Here is a 13054-nt window from a genome sequence, read left to right as displayed (position 1 = left end):
GTTGATGGTTGAAATACAGGTTTATCTCAACATAAAAAATATGTATCATCAGCATCTTTTGCCAGTTTTTATTCAGCTATTCCTGTTGATATCCCTTTCAATGTTACAATAGTAGAATAAGAATTTCATGCATGTCAATTTGTCAGGATTGTATTTGTTTACCACCTATCCCTAGCACACCCCTGTCTCACATCTTATCCCATCAAAGCATACTCAAATATAGCAATAAACTGCTTTGATGGGATAATACCCCATACCGCAAATAGACAGCCCTATATTCAGAGCCCTCTCCAACCGCTGGATGCTAACCTATTCAAGAGTCATAACAACAATGTGATACAACAGCTATATACATAGCTCTCTACGGATTTTTGAGGCCAATTCAAAGTAGGACGTCAGACAGAGGCTAAATTAAGTCATAAGTATTTTCTTACCCTTCAAACAAACTAACCAATCCAACCATCCATCCACAATCCTGCTATTTCCCACTAACAATAACTGATGCCCAGTTAATACTAGCATACCTGACTAATTCACCTCTGGTCTTACTTCAAGGATACCCACTTAATAGCTCCAAATTTATATTTCGTATAACAACTCTACTCTTGAGACTGGACTACAACCCAGAATCCTTTTCCTTTTCATTCAGGATATGGGCAGCATCTGCAGACTCTAGTTTTGACACCTCAGTGCATCAAGATACTGGGGAGATGGAAATCCTCAATCTATAACACATGCATCCCTCAACCTGATAAAGTACTTATATACTTACATAGTTACATAGCTGAAAAGAGACTTGTGTCCATCAAGTTCAGCCTTCCTCACATATGTTTTTGCTGTTGATCCAGAAGAAGGCAAAAACTAGGAAATTCCTTCTTGACCCCAAAATGGCAGTCAGATATCTCCTTGGATGAAGTAGCTATTACCCCACCTTTTAGAAATTGTATCCCTGTATGTTATGTTTTTGGAAGTACTTAGTTAGCTTTTAAGTTTAGCTTTGTAATTTTAGCATGAAGTGTGTGTTCTTGTTATACATTTTTGCCCTCTTTTATTTACAGGCCTACCTGTACGTTGGTTTTGGCACACCCCAACCGACTTATCACCACCACTAATTGATGCATACTACTATTATGTTTCTGACCACAAGTCTGAGGCCAAAAGCCTATATTTGTAGGAGGAGTTTGTCCTATAAAAACCCTACCCCCCTTTTACCTGGGCCATTCTGTTTCAGGTCATCACAGCAACCTCACCCTTTATTTTATTTATTTATTCAATTTTTCTCCTTGGTGGGCCCTCTTTTATTTACAGGCCTACCCGTAAATTGGTTTCGGCACACCACAACCAACTTATCATCACCACTAATTGATACATACTAGTACCATGTTTCCAACCACAAATTGAGGAAGACCTGAAAAGGGGTCGAAACGTTGATCGGATTTATGTAACTTTGTTGGATATTAAATACCAGTGATTTCTTCTAAAGACCGCAGAGTGCATCTCTTTTTCATTTAAAATATATATATATATATATTTATAAAATATAGTGAAAAATAACTTAAATGTGACTCCAAACATATTGAAACATGCAAAGAACCAAGGAAATTGAGAGATATAAACACCATTAGGCATCCCTTACTCATAAATTGAGCAGCCAGTTTATTATGATCATATTACTCGGCGCACATAACCTTGTTCCAGGGTATGTGGAGTTGCTACAGCACTTACACTCTTTAACTGTAAGGTGTATCTCCAACAAGTAACAGGTATATTTAATCTCATAAGGTCAAACGACATGCGCGATGCATAATCTGAAACATTTAATACATTGCTTGCATCTCTATTTTTGAGTGCAATTTGTAAGCCTGTGCTATATAGAGCAGTACATATGACTTCTCCCACTTGTTTGTGTTAACTGGTTCCCTCCAAGAGTAATGGTAATTACACATGCTTGTCTTTTAAATTATATCTGCTGCTCTCATATCGAACTTTAAGTTAAATTCTGTCCCATGGAATGTGAATGGCCCCACATTTTAAAATAGCAATTGGAATTTTCAACGTTTAATTGTAGTCCACAACGTTCCTTACAAACAGGGCCAGCGCTACCAGGGCCGCCATCAGGGCATGACAACCATGGCGGTTGTCATGGGCACGGCGGTCCTGGGGGGCCTGGATTGCTCAGGGCGTCCCTGGCCCCACATTAGTTATATGCACACACATATAGAGCTTAACGCTATATGTATTTTGCAGGGGGCCCAGCACACTTAAAATATACTGCCCAGATGCTCTGCTCTGTCGAAGTCTCGCGAGCGACGCGAGCGTCAGAGCGTAGCCACGGGTTACCATGGCAACGCTCCCCACGGCTTGCAAGACTTTGACAGAGCAGAGCATCGGGGCAGTATATTTCAAGTGTGCTGGGCTCCCTGCAAAATACAGGTAGTGGGGACTGCACCATGCCTCAGGACCTCCAGCTCCAGTCAATGTGATCTCCCCTCTCCATGGTCACAGGTGAGATGCAGGGAGGGGGAAATAAAACAAAACAATTAATGTAAGAAAAAAAATACTGTTGGCTTTTCCCCCCACATTATGCAGCCCCATACATTTACACACACACTATTCACTAACATTTACACACACTATTCACTAACCTTTACACACACTATATACTAACATTTACACACACTATACACTAATATGTACACAAACTATACACTAACATACACACACTATTCACTAACATTTACACACTACATCCTTACACAAACACACACTCTGCAGTCACTACACAAACACACACACACACACCCTGCAGTCACTACACACATTACATTCTTACACAAACACACACTCTGCAGTCACTACACAAACAAACACGCACTCAGCAGTCACTACACACACTATATCCACTACACAAACATACACTCTGCAGTCACTACACACACTACATCCTTACACAAACACACACTCTGCAGTCACTGCACCCACTACTTCCTTACACACACTCTGCAGTCACTACACAAACACACACACACACTCTCTCTGCAGTCACTACACACACTACATCCACTACACAAACAGTCTGCAGTCACTATACACACATTAAATACTTACACAAACACACAATATGTAGTCACTATACACACACTACATCGACTACACAAAGACACGCTCTGCATTCACTATAAGCACACACTACACTCACACACTGTATTCACTAAACACTACATCCACTACACACACTCTGCATTCACTGCACACGCACTACTTCCACTACACAAACACACACTCTGCATTCACTATACACATCACATTTAATACACACAAACACTACATCCACTACACAAACACACACTCTGCATCTAATATACACCTCATACATTACACAAATGTACAATCTGCATCCATTACACGTACTGCATCTGTTAAACACACACCGCATCCACTTTACACACGAACTCTGCATCCACTACACACATTCTACATCCACTATACACACACCAGAATCAGTACAGACACTGCATGCATGTGGGCAGACTCAGGGTGGGGCAGCACTTTGGGTGGACTCGGGTGCAGGCACCGAAGGGCCCAGACCTTGAGCTGTGTCAGGGCCCCCAAAATTTCTGATGGCAGCCCTGGGCGCTACCACCACCCTCCTGCCGGTCACTGAGTGTAGAATGGCCGACAGGGCGGAATGCTACTTACCCGGTCTGACAGGAAATGCAACAGACTGCTTTCTGTCAGACCAGGACAGGAAACCAGATACTCCGCCGCAGTTCACCAGCTCAGCCACAAGGATGGAGGTGTGGGGGCAAAATAAAAGGTACGGGGGGATAGGCACAGGAGGGGAGGGGGAGCAATAAAATATACAGGGGACAACAATAAAAGGTACAAGAGGGGAGGGGGGACAATAAAATATACAGGAGGGTAGGGGGGACAATAAAAGGTACAGGAGGGGAGAGGAAGGACAAAAAAGGTAAGGGGGGACAATAAAAGGGACAGGAAGGGAGGGGTGACTATGACAAATGCAAGAGGGGAGACAATTAAAGCCACAGGACGGGGGTTATAAAAGATACAGTAGGGGGGAGGGACAATGAAAGGTACATAAGGGGAGGGGAGACCATAAAAGGTACAGGAGGGTAGGGCAGGTATGTGTGTACCGCGAGGCAAACAAGGCATTTGCCTTGGGCTGCAATTTCCAGGGGGCAGCAAAAAAACTCTGCCCCCAAATGCCCAGGCAAATACCCTGTTTGCCTTGTTTTATGGGAGGCCAAGAGGTGGCCTCCTGGCCACCTTTGGGCTCCCCCAGGGCAGCAGGCAGTTGGTTCTCGGGCGGGCGGCGAGGGAGCACTTTCCCCTGAGCTCTCTGCTCAGCTCCCTCGTGCGACCCGCAGTAATGCCAGGAGCCGGAATATGACTTCACAGCAGTGCTTGCCTGCACGTCCGTCCGCCTACCTGCCCAGCAGCCCCACTGGACCCCGGGTGAGAGATCCACCCGGCTATCCCAAACGTAGAGAGGCTGGGTGGATTTAAATTAAAAATAATAAAAAATAATATTAATTGAGTGTGGGGAATTGTGTGTGTTAGCGAATGTGTGTTAGTGAATGTGAGTGTGTGTGTCAGTAAATGTGTGTCAGTGAATGTGTGTGTCGGTCAGTGCATGCGTCTGACAGTCAGTGTGTGTACGAGTAAGTGTATGTCTGTCTATCAGTGAGTGTGTGTATGTCATTGTTTGTCAGTGTATATGAGAGTGTGTGTCTGTCAATGACTGTATGCATCTACCAGTGAGTCTGTGCGTCTGTCAGTGAGTGTGCGTCTGTCGGTCAAAGTGCGGCCTTGACAGGAAGGGGTGGGGAAACTTTAACTTAGGGGAGGTGCCCGAGCACTATTTTGCCTAGGGCAGCACAAAACCTAAATACGCCACAGGGGTAGGGGGACAATAAAAGGTACAGGAGGGGAAGGGGGAACAATAAAATGGACCGGAAGGGAGGGGGGGAATATAAAAAGTTCAGGAGGGGAGACAATAAAAGGTACAGGAGGGGGGATTATAAAAGGTACCGAAGGGGAGGGGACAATAAAAGGTACACGAGGGGAAGAGGGGAATGAAAGGTACAGGGGGGTATTAAAAGGTACAGGAGTGCTGGGTGCACAAATAGACATACACAGGGTTGAGGGGGACAAATACACACAGAGGGGCTGGGGGAGGAAGATATGCACAGAGAGTTGAGGGGATGGGGGAAGATGCACAGAGGGGCTGTGGGGGAGAAAGATTCACATAGGGACTAGGGGGAGAAAGAGATGCACAAAGGTGCAGGGGTTAAAAGACACACATATATGTTGGGGAGAAAGAGCCACAAAAAGGAGCTGGGGGAGAAAGAGACACAGAAAGGGGCAGGGGGACAAAATACCTACAAAAGGGCTGGGGAGAAGAAAGAGACAGACAAAGGGGCTGGGGAAGTTAAAGATACAAAAGGGGAGTTGTAAGAGACACACGAAGAATAAAATACAGCAAAGGAGAAAAGGGGGGCATGACATTAAAAATGGGATATAAAACACTAAAGGGGGTACAAGACACACAGGGGAAGATATATTTTTTGGTGGGCGGGGAGGAGGGTGGCAAAATGCATCTTTGCCTGTGCAGTCAAAAATCCTTGCACCAGCCCTGCTTAAAAATTTATATTTCCGGGAGAGTGGGGCCAAGCTGTTGGGTTGATCAGCTCCGGATATGGGCCTGAAATGATACTAAAGTAAAATGCACTAAAGGCTTCCCTGCATACAAGCTGCATAGATTTAAAGAGGGGAATACACCAGTATTGAATTACATTTGATAAAGCTGAGATCACTTTTCTCCCCTGAACCAGGCGTGTGGGGGGTGGGGGGTGGGCGGGGTGGGGCGGGTTGTCATCTTGATCCACTGTTGCAAGCCACATCTTTAGCTGTTCCTGTCCACGTGGGTCCACACATCCATCTCTACCCCAGGTCTATACCTGTTTGGAGAACCTAAAATGGGATTGTGACAAACAACCCTGTGATTCCCTCTCCCCTGTTATTTGATATTTATTAAGTGGTTTGATCTACCAAATGCAGACCACCGCCCTGGCTCAATATCTTCAAAGTAACCACAAAGTTAAGTGCTCTCTCTGGGCGGACACCGTTCACATACCTGAAAGACACGTGGAATGGAAAACGGCAACCATCTTGTCTCCCGAACGCAAGCAGTGGTATTTGGTCATCGTGTGTCTGGAACTCCAAGCCAGACACTCTAACTTGCCAATACCGGTAACTTTGTACTGCTGCCTGCTTCTTTCCCGACAAGGCAGGAGAGCGCTATTGGGTGAAAAGGTACACACGAACTAGACAAACAATCGCTACCTATGAGCCAGAGTAACCATTTGGTATTTTATTATTATTATTATTATTATTGCAATTTATATAGCGCCAACAGATTCCGTAGCGCTTTACAATATTATGAGAAGGGATTTAACTATAGATAGGACAATTACAAATAAACTTACAGGAACAATAGGTTGAAGAGGACCCTGCTCGATCGAGCTTACATTCTATAGGAGGTGGGTGTAAAACACATTGGGACAGGAATTTGCAATCAAATAAGGTGGACTGCCCTTTAGGAGAGGGCAAGAGACAGGTATGTGAGGTAAGGGTTAGTCTTGGAGGCCATATGCTTTCCTAAAGAGATGAGTTTTAAGGCACTTCTTAAAAGATGCAAGACTAGGGGAGAGTCTGATGGCGGTAGGCAGGCTATTCCATAGGAAGGGAGCCGCCCTCAAGAAGTCCTGCAAGCGCGAGTTGGCCGTACGAGTGCGGACAACGGACAGGAGGTGGTCACGGGCCGAACGGAGAGACCGAGAAGGGACATACCTATGGATCTGTGAGGAGATATAAGAGGGGCTAGAGTTGTTCAGTGCTTTATAGGTGTGAGTTAGTACCTTGAATTGACTCCTATAGCATACAGGAAGCCAATGTAAGGACTGGCAGAGGGGTGAGGTGTGAGAGAAATGACTAGAGAGGAAAATCAGTCTAGCAGCAGCGTTCATTACGGACTGTAGGGGTGCAGTACGGCTTTTGGGAAGACCAATCAGGAGAGGGTTACAGTAATCCATGCGGGAGATTACCAGAGCATGGACAAGCTCCTTGGTAGTATCTGGTGCAAGAAAGGGGCGGATGCGGGCTATGTTTTTAAGATGGAATCTACAGGATTTGGCAACATGCTGGATGTGAGGCTCAAAGGTGAGACCAGAGTCAAGTATGACGCCAAGACAGCGCGCTTGCAGGGATGGACTGATGTTGGTACCACAAACTTGAAGGGAGAGTGAAAGAGGAGGATCAGTATTAGGAGGAGAAAAGACAAGGAGCTCAGTTTTTGAGAGATTGAGTTTCAGAAAGCGGGAGGACATCCAGTCAGAGATGGAAGAAAGGCAAGCAGTGACACGTTGCAGGATGGCAGGGGAGAGGTCCGGGGAGGAGAGATATAGCTGGGTGTCATCAGCGTACAGGTGGTAGTGGAATCCAAAAGAGGTAATAAGTTTGCCAAGAGAGGCAGTATAAAGAGAAAATAGAAGTGGACCAAGGACGGAGCCTTGGGGAACTCCAACCGAGACAGGGCGAGGGGAGGAGGTATCATTAGAAAAGGAGACACTGAATGAGCGTTGGGAGAGATAAGAGGAAAACCACGAGAGGACAGAGTCACAGAGACCAAGCGATTGAAGAGTTTGAAGAAGGAGAGCATGATCAACGGTGTCAAAGGCCGCTGAGAGGTCAAGAAGAATTAGTATGGAGTAGTGGCCTTTGGATTTAGCTGCGATTAGGTCGTTAGTGACTTTGATAAGGGCAGTCTCTGTAGAGTGGAGAGGGCGGAAGCCAGATTGAAGGGGGTCAAGGAGAGAGTTGGAATTGAGGAAATGAGACACACGGGTAAAGACAAGCCTTTCCAGAAGCTTTGAGGAAAAAGGGAGCAGGGATATGCAGAGTGCAGAGTGCTGTCCTTTAGGAGATAGCAAGATAGTATATGAGGTAGAGGTTACTCTGGGATGCCATAAACTTTCCTAAAGAAATAGGTTTTAAGGCACTTCTTAAAAGATTGAAGACTGGGGGAGAGTCTGATGGTGGTAAGCAGGCTATTCCATAGGAAGGGAGCTGCCCGTGAGAAGTCCTGCAAGCGAGATGGCTGTATGTGTGCGAGCAGCGGGCAGGAGAAGGTCATGAGCAGAGTGTAGAGATCGAGAAGGAGCATACCTATGAATCAGTGAAGAGATGTAGGAGGGGCTAAAATTGTTCAATGCTTTATAGGTATGGATTAGTACTTTGAATTGACTCCTATATGATACAGGAAGCCAATGTAAGGAATGACAGAGGGGTGAGGTGTGAGAGGACCAACTGGAGAGACATTTTATTGGCGGCAGCATTCATTACAGACTGTAAAAGGCAATACAGCTTTTTGGAAGACCAATTAGGAGAGGGTTACAATAATCTATGCAAGAGATTACTAGAGCATGGACAAGGTCCTTAGTAATATCTTGTGTAAGAAAGGGGCGAATGTGGGCTATGTTTTTTATGTGGAATCTACAGGATTTGGTAAAAGACTGGATGTGAGACTCAAAGGTGAGGCCAGAATCAAGTATAATGCCAAGACAGCATGCTTGCAAGGATGGACTGATGTGGGTACCACTAACTTGAAGGGAGAGCAAAGAGGAGGATCAGTATTAGAAGGAGGAAAAACAAGAAGTTCAGTTCAGAAAGCGGAAGGACATCCAGTCAGAGATGGAAGAGAGGCAAGCAGTGACATGTTGCAGGACAGCATGGGGGGAGGTCCGGGGGGGGGGGGAGATATATATCTGGGTGTCATCGGCATACAGGAGGTGGTGGAATCCAAATGAGGTGATAAGTTTATCAAGAGAGACAGTGTAAAGAGAAAATAGAAGGGGTTCTTGGGGGACTGCAAATGAGACCGGACGAAGGGAGGATGTATCATTAGAAAAGGAGACACTGAATGAGTGTTGTGAGAGATAAGAGAAAAACCATGAGAGGACAGTGTCACACAGACTGAGTGATTAAAGAGTGTGAAGAAGGAGAACATGATCAACAGTGTCAAAGGCAGCAGAGAGGTCAAGAAGAATTAGTATGGAGTAGTGGCCTTTGATTTAGCTGCAATTAGGTTGTTAGTAACTTTGTTTTGAATATTTTTATTGTTTTCACAATATAAATACATGTATCAAACTGATTCGTAAAACAACAAAGCGAGTAATTGCCCACGCAGGGGCTTAAGCATCGGTTTAAAACAGTGTAAACCTTTAGTTGCCTGTGCAGAGGACTGTTTAGCGTAACATTTTTGTTCACAGTTCGTTGCTTTGTGTCATATACTCTTATTTGTTAAATTTGTTTATGGATTCCTAACACAGTACATTGCAAACGTAGTGTTCGAAAAGCGGGTCAGTGCCTGCGCAGAGGCCTGGTTATATTTGCATGAACGGATTCACAGGTTGTGGCCTGCACAGAGGTTCTTAGAACCTGGCAAATGTTGTGTAGCGTTTAACATAGGAACATTTTCGGGCATATGCCCTCTAGGTGCTGGTAGGTCATTAAAAAGTAAGCAGGTAGATTAGGGCAAATAAACTATGCATCGGCTATGCATCACTACAAATTTTTACATCATAAACATCGTGGGTGTAATCAACATATTGTATCTAGCTGGTGCCTTACGGCCATTGCAAGACTCAATTGTGTAACAGCTCTTAAATAATCACTGTGCTGGTATATATATCATGGAGAGGTGCGTAGTGGTTAAGTATCACCAGTAAGAGACATGGTGGTACGAGAGCAGGCCTGTAGCGACCCTTAAGGTGTTTCCCTGTATGCGTCTGCCTATACCTATATTTGTGTCGGGCGTAGTCCCTCGCTACAGTAATTGTATCTGGTACACCTAATGTGTTAACCAGGGGTGAGGGAGTAGGACTGGCACTGGGCCACTCAAAAACTGGAAAAATAGTAGTCCCTCGCTACGTTGCATGGATAAATGTATCTTTTTGGGGTGGGTCAGTCACCGTAGTCGCTGTAATTTGTGGTGGCTCTATGGTGTTGTTCACATGAGTTGGGTCATTTGTAGTATCTCCTCCATTGCGTGTGTGTCACATGTGTGGTGTGTGTTGCGTTGTTTTCGTTTAGTACTGTGTCGGCTATGTCTTCCTGCCATCTCCAGCTTAAGTGTCTATCGTCATGGTTCTGTACCGTGTGGTGCGCCCACCAGTTGTCTACTCCATTGTGCTCGAGCAGCAGAATATAGTTTCTCCCCTGTCATATGTGACGTCGCGTATACGACCCTCATTGGTGACCGGTGATGTGGAGTGGTCCGTTGGTGTGGTCTATGTGCTTGTGGTCCCTCGTGTCTGCGTGGGTGCCTCTGAGTGGTTTGTCTGACACCTTCGGCTCCTATGTCATCGTGACTCCTTCACCAGGTCGGTCACCTGTTTTTGTGATCATTCTGTGTCTTACATGTCCAGGTGTTGGGCACGGTACGGTGTTGGGCCTAGTGTGTGGTCCTGTGTGGTGTGTTATCTGTCATCTGTTCGCGTGAGGGCTATATGTCTAGCCATCCCCATGCGCAGTTGTGGCCTGGCAGGTGGTCATGTGTGTGGCATGTGTACGTCGTCGTGTCTGTGGGTGTCATGGCCGTCTCCGTCGGCTGTGGTAGTCGCCCTTTCGCCTTCTGTGTTTCTCTAGGTCACTTCCTCCTGCCACCGGTTACGTGTGGTTACATTTTGCCGGAAGGAGTCCGACGTGGTTAGTCTCGTCCAGTGGAACCATCGTTTGGTATGACGGTCTCTGAGGTCCTCGAATGACCTTGTGGCTTCCACCTCCTCTATCCACCTCATTATGGGCGGTGTGCTGGTCTGTTTCCAGAAGATGGGGATGGTTACCTTAGCTGCATTCAGGAGTCGAGGAATAACCTACCTCTTGTACGTTTGTGTCGCCATGGTGGTGTAGGAGGAAGGCGGCTGGGGACTGTGGCAGGAGCTCCTCCGTGACCTTGTGCATTATTGTCCTAATTCTGTCCCAGAATGGTCTGATGCGGGTGCATGCCACCATATATGTATAAACGTACCAGCTTCCTCCCCGCATCACCAGCATGTGTCTTGGAGTTCTGGTTTCCTGGCGTGTAGCGCCGTTGGTGTCAGGTACCATCTGGTAAGGATCTTGTACGAGTTTTCTTGGGAGCGTGCCGAGCTCGGTGTCTTTTGTATCAGGGTAATGCTTTTGTCCCAGTCCGTGTCTGTCATAGTTTCCTCAAGGTCCTCCTCCTATGTTCTGATGCAAAGGGTGCTAGCAAGTATCTGCTCGTGATTAAAGGGAAACTCCAGTGCCAGAAAAATGATCCGTTTTTCTGGCACTGGAGGGTCCCTCTCCCTCCCACCCACCAATCCCCGGTTTCTGAAGGGGTGACTTACCTGGGACAGCGGCGATGTCCCTTGCCGCTGTCTCCGCCTCCGCAACGCTCCTCCTAGTGATTACGTCGGCCGGTGGGCGAGACTAATCCCGCTCACCGGCCGAGGAGACCTAATGCGCATGCGCGGAAATTCCGCGCATGCGCATTACGTCTCCCCATAGGAAAGCATTGAAAAATCATTTCAATGCTTTCCTATGGGGTTTTGAGCGACGCTGGAGGTCCTCACACAGCGTGAGGACGTCCAGCGACGCTCTAGCACAGGAAACCTATGCTAGAACCCAGGAAGTGACCTCTAGTGGCTGTCTAATAGACAGCCACTAGAGGTGGAGTTAACCCTGCAATGTAAATATTGGTTTATGAAAAACTGCAATAATTACAGTTGCAGGGTTAAGGGTAGTGGGAGTTGGCACCCAGATCACTCCAATGAGCAGAAGTGGTCTGGGTGCCTGGAGTGTCCCTTTAAGATAGTGTAAATTTGTGAGATGGCTCGAGGTGGTTCCCTGTCTTGCGTGCAGAGAAGTTCAAATTCTGTTAAGTCCCTCAGTAGGGAAGGTTTTTGCGGGATGGATCTAGCATATTGAGTAATTTGCGTTTTTGCTAGGGCGTGGGCAAATGTGCGCGGTCTGTCTGGGTACAGTTCTTCCAGTGGCCGGATGTCAAATGGTTGGTGGAGAACGTCTTTTATGCGGGGTATCGTATTGTGTCTTGCTGGGCCTAGTGTTGGGCCGTAATCTCCGGCCGGAAAATCTGGGTTTCCCTTCAGGGGCAGGAGCGGGCCTTGGTCCGTAGTCGGGTATTGTTTTGTGCCCTGCCCGTGCCATACCTGCATGGTGGCCGCCACGAATGGGTTGGTGATGCGTTTGCTCCTATATGCTGCCTTAGTGATCCACGGTAGGGTTCTGAGGTCACAGCTGGTTATGTCAGCTTCTAGTTGTGTGCACTGTTTGGTGCCGCTGGCTATCGACCAGCTGTTGACCCTGGTGATGTGTGCCGCGTGGTAGTACTTTTCGAAGTCTGGGAGTGCTAGGCCCCCTCTGAGCTTGGGTAAGATCAGTTGGGTGTGCGCTATGCGTGGGGATTTGCCCTTCCAAATAAAGGTGCGGACCTTCGTCTTGAGTGCCGAGAAGAACGTTTGTGGGACTTTTATCGGCACTGTTTGAAATATGAAGAGTAGTTTCGGCAGTAGCGTCATTTTCACCGCATTCACTCTGCCCAGCCAGGATATGTAATAGGATCCCCATCTTTGCAATTCCTCCGTCACCTTTCTCCGTATCGGGAGGTAGTTGTAGGCGTATAGATCTACCGGGTTGGGCGTAAGCCATATCCCCAGATATTTCATGCGTTGGTCACACCAGCGATATGAGTGTTGGTCCTGGATCACGCGTTTGAGAGTTTGGCTGGTAGTTAAGTTTAATATCTCCAATTTCGTGTAGTTGATTCGGAGGTTCGAGATGTTGCCATACTCGTCGAATTCTGTCTGGATCGCACGTAGGGATGTCTCCGGGTCCGTGACCATGAACAGCATCCGCGTATGCCAGAGTTTTGTGGTGCACGTTTCCGACTGTCAGTCCCCGGATGTCTGTGTTGTGTCTAATCTTGTTG

The 13054-nt window shown here is 46.7% G+C and overlaps 1 protein-coding gene across 1 annotated transcript in view; it reads left to right on the top strand.

Moving 5' to 3' along the window:
• TYRO3 (TYRO3 protein tyrosine kinase) overlaps positions 1-13054 on the top strand; it is a 926976-nt gene that overhangs the window by 594770 nt on the left and 319152 nt on the right. The gene's annotated exons all lie outside the window — the stretch shown is intronic.

The sequence above is a fragment of the Pelobates fuscus genome, chromosome 13 (genome assembly GCF_036172605.1).
Source record: "Pelobates fuscus isolate aPelFus1 chromosome 13, aPelFus1.pri, whole genome shotgun sequence".
In the NCBI taxonomy this organism is placed as follows: Eukaryota; Metazoa; Chordata; class Amphibia; order Anura; family Pelobatidae; genus Pelobates; species Pelobates fuscus.
Note: the sequence above shows the minus strand (reverse complement) of the source record. Positions and strands in the feature narration are given on the sequence as shown.